We start from the raw sequence: 13,261 nt of genomic DNA on the forward strand, positions 1-13,261 counted from the left end.
ATATGCTCTCCAGAGACCAAAATGAATCTGGGTCAGTGAATCCCTAGGAGAATAGAAATTAGATTTTAGAACCCAATCCTATTTTTAAACAAAGTAACATTCTTAGTTGACCATTGGAAGTATTGTTGTTGTATACCTTTTTCAATGCTGAATCAGTGGAACTGCTTCAGGATGTATTATTTTAAGCATAGCATTTTTTATATTGGCTACCAGAGCTGCCAAGTGACTTAGTTTAAAGAGGGAAACTTTTGACCAGTCCTGCTTTAGAATTACATTTCAATGCATTGTAGCATTTGTAATCCCTACTGCTACCATTTGAAATGCAGTAAAAAAGGTTATATAAACAAAAATATATATATAAGGTGATACCTTTTTATTAAATTAACTTTCTTGACTAGCTATCAAGAGCTAATACGTTCTTTGGGTCAGAATAGAACTTGATATGAGCACTGTAGTTACCATAATGCATCAGGATATGGTCGGCAGAAATTCAGGTCTGGCTTATAATTGCTCTCCTTCAACTGAGTCGCTTGGCAGCTTTAGGCTAGGTTTGAGTCTGAGTCCAAGCAGGCATACTTTTATGTGTTACAAATCTCTCGGTGGAAAAAATAATGTGTAAGTTTATTACTGCCTTCCAAATTTGTGATGTTTCTTCTGAAGTCTGTTAAATGACTGCTCTTGCTTAGGTCTATCTAGGATTACCAGATGTCTTCAGGTCATCAGGGGCAGGCAGAGCCAGTCCTGGTTTTATCCCCTGGGCTCAGCTTGTCCCTGGTGACCTGGAACCACCTGTGAATCCTAGTCATCAGACAGATGCTTAGAGACTGCACATAGGGTCATAGAGCATTACTGGAAGGTGGTGTGGTGTGCTGAATGGAACGCCACACACACACAGTGTTTTGTTTATTTTCTCAGGAAAGTGTTGTGCAATGGACTAGAGGACATTGGTCTACCCTTCACAGAGAAAGGCAGTTCAGCAATGTCAACTTTCAAATTGGTAAAATTCAAAAGTTTACTTTAAGGGATCCTTATTTAAAGTTAATTCTTGAATGTGTAAATATTGTAGCAGAAGAGCAAAGCAAAGATGGTAAAATAAAAAAAAAAGTTTCATCTTTGCAAACATAAAATTCACATAAAATTTGAACACCCAAGGGTGGCTGGAATCTTGCTTTTGCTTCATTTACAAAAGCCTCCTATCTTTGTTTTCCTTGAGTTTCTAATTTTTTGGAACTATAGAAAATCTGGGCAAAAGCCACATTTCTCTGTTTTGTCGTTTTTGTGGAAGCTTTCCTCTTAGATTTCCTATCACATATCTACATTTTACAGAACGTACCCATACATTTTCCTGAGAAGAAAATGTGACTTTTCAGTATCCAGTTACTGAGTGTAAATGAGCAATGTTGCCAGAAGGATTAGAAGGTAAATTTTCTTTTTGTAGATGACACTAAGATCTGCAACAGAATGGATGCACCTTGAAGGAGTAGAGAAATTGAGATCTAAGAAAGCTTGAGGAATTGTCAAAAGCTTGGCAGCTAGGATTCAGTGCCAAGAAATGCAGACATACATTTGGGGTGCAGCAATCCAAAGGATTGAGATGGTGGGAAGTGGTTGAAAAACTGAGAGACCTCAGGATGATAACGATTGACGATATGAAGGTAGTGAAGCAGTGTGACAAGGTGGTGGCTAAGGGCCAGAGGGATGGTGGACTGCATAGAGATAGGTATGGAAATGCACCTATATAGATCATTGGTGAGGCTTCACCTGGAGTACTGTGTTCAGTTCTGGACACCGTATCTCAAAAATAATAAAGATAGGATGGAAGCAGTCTAGAGACAGACAACCAAAATGGTGTGGGCTCTGTACCGGAAAACTTGAGATGAGAATGGAGGACCTAAACATGTATATATCCTGGAGGAGAGATGAGACAGGGGAGGTATGATATAGACTTTCAAATACCTGAAAGGAATTAATGATGCACAAAAATCAACCTTTTCTGATGGAAAATATTTGTAGAACTAGGGCTCATTATGTGAAATTCCAAGGGCAATATTTCTTCATAAAAAGGATGGTAGATGCATGGAGTGCCTTCCCAGAAGAAGTGAAGGCAAGAACAGTAATAGAATTCAAAAGGGCATGGATATTGGCAGAGCCAGTGCAAGGTATGCTGCTCTAGCAAACTCTCTAGTTTGCCTAATGAAAACACTGACTCTGGGTGAGGGATAAAAAAAAGAGGATCCCTAGTGGCTAGAGGATGGAAATAAAGAAATGGCGTAATCTTTGTTAACTTTAGATGTAACATTTCTAGATGGGAGCAACCTGCACAGAGCAGCAATTACTAGACTTATAAGAAGGCATGGGGGTAACCTGCAAGCAGCAGGAACAGCATTTGAGTCAATCTGCCCTTATCAACTATATAAGCCAGGAGTGGCCTACTCTAGTCCTTAAGAACCTTAAACAGGCCTGCTTTTCAGTATATACAATCGGCTAGATTTTAAAACGCTGGTGTGCATAAAAACCCAGAGATATGCGCATGGCCAGGCTGCGCGCACGCTGCAGGGATATTTAAAGGGCCCCAGCCATGTGCATATTTCCGTATATGTGCTGAAGACTGGCTCGAATCAAAAGGGAGGGGGCCAACTGGGACAGCACCATTTTGTGCTGTCCCGGTGAAGTACGCGCCAGCAACTAGCCAGCGAGCACAACTTACCTCTGCTCGGAGGAGCAGGTAAGTTGTGAAACAAACAAAAAAAAAAAAAAAGGTTAGTTAGAGTGGGTTTAGGCGTTGGGTTAGAGAGGCCTGGGAGTGGACTGGGAAGGAACTGGACAAAGGCCCGATTGCATCACCATGTGTGTTTAAAAAATCCCCCTTCCCCCTGCGCCAGTACAAAATCGGGCTAACATATACTCGTGGGTATCGGATTTTATAGCATGTGTACGGTGCATATTATAAAATTGGTGTGTCCATGTGCGCGAACACATGGACACCCACGTGGCCCTTTAAAAATTTACCCCAAAATGAATATGCATGAGATACATTTGCATACAATGGAGATGTGCATGCAAATATATCTCATTCACATTCATTATAGATGTTCTATAAACCAGAACTGTTTGTGTCTCTTGAGGACCAGAGTTAGCCACTCGTGATGTAAATGATGAATGTTACGTAGAATTATTTATTTTTCTAGTTGGATCAATAAGAGTTTTCACCACTGCAGACTGGCTGTTGAAACATGGATTGCTTTGGATTTGCTATTATTTTTTTTATTTCAACACATTCTGTAGCAGCCTTCACAGTGTCCATTGGCTGTTTTCCATGAATGCTTGCCGATTGAGTTAACCTGCAGTCACCTTAGGCCTCCTGGTGACAGCGAGAAGCCATCACTGCCCTCCAATGCAGCCCTGAGCTGCCGTCCACGGTCCCATGCTGCCGGCTCCTCCTCCTCCTCTTCATGGCCGAATGCTGCTGCTGCCAGGACGCCGCTGAACCTCCTGCACCCCGGCTTCCCATAGGCGCGCGCCTCTCTGTTCTATTTAAAGGGCCCTTGGTGGGAAAGAGACCCGCGGCCTTATGGATGACCTCACCACCAGGGGCTATTTAAGGCAAGCCCCTGCATGCAGGCAGCACCTTGGCAATAGGTCTCCTCGCTCCGCGAAGTGCATTGCCTCCTGAGTTCCTCCTGCCTGTCTTCGGCCTCGACCTTGGATCGTTTACAGACTACGAGCTAATCCACCTGCCACGACCCTTGCCTGGATACTGACCACGAGATATGCCGCATGCCACGACCCTTGCATGGATATTGACCATAAGATTCGCCGCCTGCCTTAACCCTTGCCTGGATACTAACTACATGATACGCTGCCTGCCACATCCGTTGCTTGGATACCGACTACGAGATACACCGCCTGCCAAGACCCTTGCCTGGACATGGTCAGTGAGTCCGCTGCGATCCCGATCTTTGCGTGGATCACTGTGGGCTTCCTTCCCAACTTCAGACTTGGCTTGTGCTGTTGCTTCACATCGCTCTTCTGGATATCCATCTTCTCAGAGGCCCCATGTAAGTCCTGCCGGCCCCAGCATCCGAGGGCTCAAGGGGAACGCGGGCTGGTAGTGGTGAAGCTCCAGTGGGGCCTCTGCTCCTCTTCCTCCTTGCCTACCGACGGTGGGGGCCTGTGGGGTACCTCCCCACAGGCAGCGCCAACTCCCCCTTGGTCCAAGGATGCACCTCCATAACACTACTGGGAAATTTTTTGCATTTACATTTGAACACTTTTTTGAAGATTGTATGAAATTCTCTATTTGGATATTTTTTTTCTTTCACAACCAAAAAATTTATAAAAATGAAAGCTGGGGAATCAGTAATTAAAATGAATAGTGCATAAGTTTTATAACTTGACACCAATAGATTTTGGATGAGTTGATTTTTTGTTACTGTTTTTTCCCTTCTATTTATTGTTGTGGAACATTTACCAATTTACTTTTGATTATTTCTAATCTTCAAGTAAATGTGTTTATTCTCACTTGCTTTTTTCCCCACATAACCTGTTTTTTAAAAAAAAAAAAAAAGTTTTTTCATAGCTAAGTCTCTACAGAAACGGTGATGTGCTGATGGGGCTCCCAGCCTCCCCTTTTTAAATTTGTGTATGATAACAGAGCTGGTGATCACTCTTTGAAATGAAATGGGCAGCGGCTGGCCGCATGGGAAAAGCCAGGCCCAGATTTAGGCATCGGCAACATAGGAAATTACCTAGGGGGCCAGCTTTTGAAGGCACCCGATACCCAGGCCACGAAGGAGCCTGCTCCAGCAGGACCACTTCAGAGGGGGGGCTGCTGCGGGGGTGCTCGGGGACTTTGGAAGGTGCATGGGGGGAGGTGGAAACGGATGTCCCCTCACTTTCTGATTTCCAGGCTCTCCCACCTTCCACTCTCTAATCCTGCCTATGGGTGCCAGACTCTCAAGTCTGACCCTGGGAAGAGCAAAGGGTTCCCAGAGCCAGCCTGAGAAAAATGCTGTGGACTGAATTTCTCTGGGTATTTGGCTGTCTATATGTCACAAGAAGTTTGTAGAACTGAGACCGGAGTCTATTTTTTTTTTTTTCTTTTTCATAATTGTCATAGGGTGGCATAAAATAAATGTCAAAGTCTTTGCTAATGCTAAAAACATTGTCCTACTACTACTTCTATATATCATTTATAAAACACTACTAGAGTTAGGCAGTGCTGTACAGGCACACATAAGAGAGTGTCCCTGCTCCATGGAGCTTAGAATCTAGTCAAGACAAACATAAATGACAGACAAGAGTCAATGGGAAGTATATGTACTGTTGAGAAGGGGTTAGGCATTAATAGCAGCTTCAAACATCTTTCAAACAACTCTGCGTGGCCGCTTAAATGCAAGTATATGGCTGTGCAGAGATCTACGATAGGATTTTATAACCCATGCATATCAGATACACGCATAATATAAAACACATGTATGTTACCCATGTGCAATCACATGCAGTACTTTGAAATAACTGATCCCAGTGCTTTATGATGGCTGCTTGAACATAGTTTTTCTATATAGGGCACCCAAATTGTTTCAAGTAAGACATTTCTCTGTATTTTCTGAGTTTTGATTTTTCTTACAGCTTAGAGGTTCATATAACACAGTACATTGAAAGTTTATACTTTTCCTGCAAATTAAAAAAAAGTATATGTGCATATATTGTGCATGCAAAAAAAGTAGGACTTGGGTAAAACCCGATTTACGTGCGGAAGTCCATATATTTTAAAACATACACGCTTAATTAAAACTACCAGTTTTACGATTCCTCTACTGGTTTGCTCAGTCATATTCCAGGTCATTGAAACCCTTCTGGTTCTTCAGTGTGAACTTCCTCCGGTTTTTAGGGAAATAATGAATAACACCGGGATACTTAGCTGTGTGTGTGTGTTCTCTCATATGTCAACAAGTAATTGTATATACTCGGTGATATTAGCTGGCTCCAATTTGGTATAATTCACCCGGCAGTTAAAACTAAGATGTTTTATGCAGATTTGTTAAAATTCATTTCATCGGCAATGTTAATGCTTACAGTTTTTATTTATTTATTTATTTAACATTTATATATATATATATATAATATATATTTATATTAATATATATAAATATATATTTAACATTTTTTTAAAAGCTTTGACTGCATAGGTTTGCCCTAGATGGCCATATTGGAAATACATTCAAAGGAACTCTCCAGTCTTTCTTTTGAGCTGTTACATAAGCCAGCAGGCAGTCTGCAGTGTTCACCGCTGTAGATCCTCTTAGAAATGAGCAGCAGTAGCCATCCTCAGTGGATTTCTAGATCAGCCGGCTCTCGAAGAAGTTCTCTGATAAACTCTTTTGTAAATGAAATGCAGTTCAATTTCAGAAAAAAGGGGTGATAGATAGGCAGCAGCACCTTCTTGCTTATTGCTGTATGCCGTGGACTGGTTTGTATGTACTGGGAGTTTTTGTTGAATCAGATTAGTTGAGGATTTCACTTTACTAGATCACTGAAATAAGAGCAGGTTATTTTAACCCTACGACAGATGGAGCCAGGCAGTCTATGCCTTCAAAGAGAGAGAGAGAAGGAAATGCCATGTAAATATGAGAGTAATTGGAGTGGCCGTACGGGAAGGACGAGAGAGAATACATATTGACACTTTTCAGCCATCATCAGCTTTGAAGCCAGTCACCGGTGTGTGTATAAGAAGTCCGTGGCCAGCACTGGACGAGATTAGAGCAGAATACAAACTATGTAACGTTTTCTATGCGGGGGTTGGGAAGGGATTTTTTTTTTCTTTTGTTCCTTTTATACTTCCAGCTCATATGAAACCCGGGTCAGAAAGCTTCATTTGCAACTTTCTAGGTGTCTTCCCCCTCTTTTATAACCTTAAACCATCGCAGAGGCAGCCCTGAGCAAGGGGGGGAGTCAAACCGCAGCTCCCCGTGGAACGCGATAATGTGGACCCCCTGCCCCCCCCCCCCAAGCTTAGCTGTTGAGGGCTTGCCGAGAACCCTCTCCTCCCTCCAGGGGCCGGGAACAGCAGACCCTCAACCCAGCAGCTTGAACCCCAGGTCCTTTGCGTGGCGGCGCACGGCGCTCGCCACCGAGCCCACCAGAGGGAGGACCTCTTGGGGAAAGGGCCTTCCCCGCGGCGCAGGCCTTAGCTCCGTGCGTGCCGTGCAGCACGCTCAGGTCTGAGTCTGCCCTCCGTCAGGGCCGGCTGGTGTGGAGCACCCCGGTGGCAGGCGACATGCTTCAGTCCCCGCGAAGGAGGCCTCTGCATGGGGGGATGACAGGTTAGTTTAGAGGAATTGTGCCTGCAGCCCCTTCGCCCCCCCGGGGGTTGGCAAGACTTCATGGTAATGCTCAGGCATGCCATCTGGGGTGTAAGGGTTTAAAGAGGGGAAAAAAAATCCTCGACTGGGGGGGGGGGGGGCACCTGACCCCAGAGCACCAGGACTCCAGCTCTGATCTCTGAAGCCCCCAGCCTCCTGCTTCAGCAGAGCTACCAGGGACCAGCAATGAAAGCTCACTTCCGAGTTAAAGATGTGTGTGTGTTTTTGTAGCTAACGTTAGGCGTTTCATCTTTAAGAAGAAAGTTGCAAAACATTTTTACCATGGCAGATAAGATTTATTTTTGCACAGCTTTTAATAGAAATATTTTTCATAACCTGGGGAAAAATGATATTTGTGCCGCTTTATGCTGCATTCACATCCCCTCATTCTTTTTTTGAAGAATAATTGAAAAAAAAAATGCAAAGCCTTGGAAATGGCAAGGTTGCTTTTTTTTTTTTTTTTTTGCAGAAATTCTCCTATTAAACCTGATGGCAAATATTTTTTGCAGGGATGCAAATTTTATGGAATATTTGCAAGATAAATGCCACTTTGAACATATCTTTATGCCAGCTGATACCTCCTATTCCTTAAGAAACCGCATTGTGAGATTATATATATTTATTTCACCTTGATAAGTTAGTTGTGTGTGTGTGTATGTGTGCGTGTGTGTCTGTGTTGTGGGGGACCTTCCTTACATTGGAAAATATATTTCTTGTGGTAGGTAATGCCCCAGGTCTTCTGCTGTGAAACATCTCATTGCAGTAATTGTTTTTGTGAACTTCCACTTGCTTTGGTTGAGGTTTTTTAATTGCAACATTGTATCAGCATTCACTGCCCAGCAACAGAAATCTGTTGTGGATTTTGTTGCAATGTCAGATTTTGCACTGCACCAGGGTTGAAGGAAAGTAAGTAAGCAGAGAAACTGGATTAGCCTTGTTTCTTGGATGCATTTGCAAACCTGATTTTTGAAAAGATGTCACATCTCTCTACTCAGGAGAACAAAAGTGGCAGAAATCTTTTTTTTTTTCTTTTGTTTATTTTCTGTAATCTTTTTACAGCATATCAAACAAGATAATATAAAATCATTCAGGAAGAAAAATGTGGTTGTTTGATTTTGGCTGGTGGATTAACAAAATCTGTAATATTTTTTAAAGGGGCAGATGCAGAGTTAATAGAATGGATAAGTGATAATTGCTGACATTCTTTTACAGCTGCAGTGCATCAGCTAAGCTTTGCATTCTGCTCTGCATTAGTACAGAGGCCACACTAAAATTAATTGCATTGCACTTAATGTGCAGTGCATTTTTACTGCAAGTTTTGTTGTGGCTTCACATCGCAGGTCTTTGCTGCCACACCATGGTTGTAAATGAATTTCAATCACTGTAAGGGTGACACTACAGTCCAAAAAATTCCACATTTTCATTAATAAAACAACCAAAAAGGTTAAACAAAATACAATGCATAACCAAATAAAAATAAAAATTATGCTGCCGTAATGAGATTTATCTTTTAGAGATTTTCAAATTCCTCTTTTGCCAATCTTGGCTGTGCCCTGTTAAATTATCGTGATCTCCATTATTACCTGAGGGTTCTTCTGATTGCTTTTTGTGCAGTGTTTTTTAGTTTTTTGTGATCCATTTTCCACTGCAGTAGTCTCCCAGCCAATCATCAAAAGCCACTTGAAGAAAGGAGAGAGCGGTGCGCACAGTCAAGTGAAATGTGATAGATGCCCCAGCTGGTTAAGAAGATACATAGATTTCTTTGTCAATAATGACAAATTATACCATTGTTTCATGGAGTTATTTTTTATTTTTAAAATTATTGCTGTATTTAAACATAACAAAAAAATAACATCCAGTTTAATACATTTTCTCTCTGTCAGTGTGTTGACAGAGAGAAAATGTGTTGAGAAAATGTGTTGACATTTCATCCAGTGCTGGATGAAATGTGTTTGAGTGGAGTTTTAGAGTCAACTCCAGGATTAAACTTGAACACAGAAACTAATCAACATTTAATCCTGGAGTAGATGCCCAGTGTGAAGAGCGTAGGGAGTAAATGCAGATTAATTAATCCAGAACAGAAATACTAGATTAATTTATCAGTGTGAAGAGAGGTTTGTGTGTAACTAGCACTAGAAAATCCACAGTCTCAGCAGAAACAGAATTGACTCAGCCTGACCCCAATGACATGAAAGCATCTGGTAACCTTATTAATAATGGACACACTTGAATCTTTACTTCAACTTCCTTCTCTCTGTAATCTTGCAATATTATTCTTGATTACTTTTCCTCTAGTTGTCCAATTTTAAAGCTATTTGTATTAATATTGTCCCAAAAAAACTGATAGCACTCCCCCCCCCCTAAAAAAATCCCCAACCAAACAAACAAACAATGGCATTAAATGAGTTAGAGAGTTGAAACACATATTTACCTATGTGAAGCATTGGTAACAGATCATCAGAATTGATTTCTGTTGTTTTTTTCAAAAATACTAAATAAAGCTGAAAACACTTTATAATTTTTGCTTCCTTTCTACATTGATCGCCTTTGATTAGGCAGTAGTCTTGGAGAGAGATGTGTTTCAAATATAGATTTGTGCTATTAGTTCAAAAAATTACCAAACATATATATTCAACAAACACCATATTTGGCTGAAATATTTTTAGAGAATGGCAAATTATCTATTCTTGAACCCTTCTTTTTTCTGCTGCTTGAAACTTATGATGATAACTTTTAAACAACTGCGTGGGTGCACATGTACGTGCGTATGTCGACTCGCACCAAAGGACACAGTCATTTTATAACATACGCGTGTATATGCTGAACACATGTCACATGTGTGTGTGATTTTAAGTGGGCGTGCACATGTGCGCGCAAATTCCACCGCATAAGTGGGGGAATGTTAAAAGGGATGCTTGTCCACGCCATTGCCAGTTTCACCAGTTCTTTCCAAGTTCACCCAGGCAGGGCATAGGAATTTCCCCCCCCCCCCCTAGTTTTAATAGTCTACCTTTCCCCATATTAGCCCTGACCCTTAAAATTGCACTGGCTAGCCAAGGTTTTTTTTATTTTATTACTTACATGCCCATCCATAGCAGTAGTATAGTTACACAGCAGAGAACCCTGGTATATGCTTTTGCATATAAATAGTTACGTTCACATTTTATGTTAAATTCCTGGAAATGTGAGGGTTCTGGAATATGTTGGGTTTAAGGGCTTATTTTGTGTGGTTAAATTCCTGTGGTGGATAATGTGAAGCAGAGTTATGTGTAAGGGGTTGTGGAGTGTGCATTTTTTGAGGGTGGGGGTTATATATGTGGGGAGTTTGGTAGTGTGGTTGATGCAAGTATGTGTGGGAGTGTATGTGTGTACATAAGCAGGTGTGTGTGTGTATGGGGGAGGTATGTAAATTGAAAACCCATGTCAGTTATTTTCCCTGTCTCTTTGTGGGGAGGTATGTAGGTGTGAGTGTGTAGGTGTGGGTGATGTGTCGATGTAATGAAGGAATGTGAGGGAGTGTGTATGTGTGCATGGGGTATGGTGTGTGTGTGTGTATATGAAATGTGTAGGGGTATGTGTCGGGGGTGTGTGGGAGATGTTTATGAGGGGGGGGTGTGGAATGTGAGGGGGTGTGAGGGGATGTGAGGGGTGTGTGGGAGATGTTTATGAGGGGGGGGGTGTGGAGTGTGAAGAGGGGATGGAATATGTGGGAGAGGGCTGGCTCAAGAAATGGTATCCTGAGCAAAAATAATCAGTCCCCCTTCCCAAATGATCCCCAACCGTGACGTATTTTTCTACAAAATATGCATATCATATAGTTCATAATAAAGGCAAGCAAAGAAAATTATTTATTCAATTATTATATTCAAAATATAATTAAAGCTCCTCTTCCAACTCCAGCCCTCTCCCCTCCCCGCCTCTCTCTGGACCACAAAACTCACCCCTCCTCTCTCTTTCCTTCCCTCCTCTGACTCCAGCTGTCTCTCCCCCTCCAGCTGTCACTCCCAGGCCTCTGCAGCTCAGCTGAATCCCAGTGCTCTTCCCCTTCCACCTCTGAGCCTCTTTGCAGCCATGTGGTTGTGGCTAGGGCCTCTTCTTTATCTGACTCACATGGACCATCACCTTCTGGCCTCGCAGGTGCATCTTCTTCTGGCTCATGGAGCAGCTCCTTCTTTTGGCAGTGGCAATGCGTGGGGGTCAACCCAGAAGTGAAGCTCGCGTAGCGCTCTCCTCATGCCTTCTGCTCGTCAGGCAGGCACGTCACTCGTGTCTATGCCGCCCTTCTCCATCACAGGCTCCAGACTCCATGCTTTCCACCTTGCTGTGCAGTGTGCCTGGAATAGATTTCCTGAGCTGGTGTTTTTATGCACCCTCTATGCAGTGACAGATTTAGGAATTTGCCACCTGTAGGCACTGAAGGTGCAGCGATCCCCTCCCCCTCCAATGCAAGGTCAGACAACAGGGAATATAGGACTAAGGCATGGACCCAGAGTTTTCTGTGGCAGCTCAGGGGTAGATTCTGTGGCAAAAATGTCAAACTTCTGAAGCCAGTTGACAAGCATTTCCTTCTTTTATATTACATTGTTTGTGTCTATATAATTTATTATCCTTTTCTTAAGTGAAGAAAAGGGATCTCAAGTATCCGTACAGTGAAGAGATCTCAGGGATGGGGAGGTGAAAAGATGGGAGGAGATGGGGAAGAGTGAAGGGGAGGGGGATTATAGGAATCTAGGATGGGAGAAAAGGAGGGAGACGGGAGGGGCTGGATAAAGAAAATGAGAGCTCTTCTCTGCTACGTAAGATGCAGCACATTTTCAGCTAGCCTGCTTCCCTGCCCCCCCCCCCCACCCCCGCAGATTTTTGCCGGCCTAGGCACAGGCTCAGGGGTAGATTTTAAAAACTTGCGCGCGCATGTTATAAAATCGGGGGTCGGCGTGCGCAAGGGGGTGCACATTTTTGCAACCTGCGCGCGCCGACGCCGTTCCCTCCCAGTCAGCTCCAATTTAGGAGCGGCCTGGTAGAGAACTTCCCTACCCCCTATCCTAACCTCCCCCCCCTCCCAAATCTTTGTCTTACCATTTGCTCCTGCCTCAGGGCAAGAGCAAGTTGCGTGCGATGGCATGCGGTCCCCTGGCACAGTGGTCCCCCGGCACAGCAGCAAATGGCCGCTGTGCCGGGCGCCTCTAGCCACGCCCTGCCCTGCCCCCAGACTGCCCTCTCGTCACCCCTTTCCCGAGGCCCCAGGACATACACGTGTCCCGGGGATTTAGGCATCTGGCTGGGCCTTTGAAAATTGGCCCGGCGCGTAAGCCCTGCCACGCGCATAAACCCCCTGGATTTACGCGCGCAAGGTTTTGAAAATGTACCCCTTAGTGTGCCTGTTGACCAATCCAGGCCTGCCTCTATGGCCTTATTCACATCCAGCATAAAACCCCACTTTTTTAAGGCTGTTTTTAAATCTTAACCCTTGATTCTCTTGATCATGTCCTTGTTGATTTTTTTTTAACTGTTTTCCATAATAACGAAATTCCTAGGGAAGAAACACTTTTCAAATAACTTTGTGTGGTCCCATATATGCATGCATATGGCTGCATGGAGATCTACTACAATATTATAAGCTGTGTGAGTCAAGTATGGACAGATTATAAAATATGCTTACATCTAGCAGCCACCATATGTGGATATGATCGGTTGCGCGCAAATCTCAGCAATGCATTGTAAACGAGTCCTTTCATTACATATAAACAATAGAAACAAAGAGAATCGGTAGTTGAAAATGCCCTTTATTAGATGATGCCCGACTCTGGCCGAGTTTCGCTCTCTCACAGAGCTGCCTCAGGGGCAATCAATTGAAGCAGGGCTATTATCTGTAATGTTAACGCCTCAAAAGTATATGT

At 43.1% G+C, this 13,261-nt stretch overlaps 1 protein-coding gene across 3 annotated transcripts in view; it reads left to right on the forward strand.

Moving 5' to 3' along the window:
* Positions 1-13,261, forward strand: part of PDZRN4 (PDZ domain containing ring finger 4) — a 940,417-nt gene that overhangs the window by 91,533 nt on the left and 835,623 nt on the right. The window lies entirely within an intron of this gene.

Source organism: Rhinatrema bivittatum, chromosome 9, assembly GCF_901001135.1.
Source record: "Rhinatrema bivittatum chromosome 9, aRhiBiv1.1, whole genome shotgun sequence".
Classification (NCBI taxonomy): domain Eukaryota; kingdom Metazoa; phylum Chordata; class Amphibia; order Gymnophiona; family Rhinatrematidae; genus Rhinatrema; species Rhinatrema bivittatum.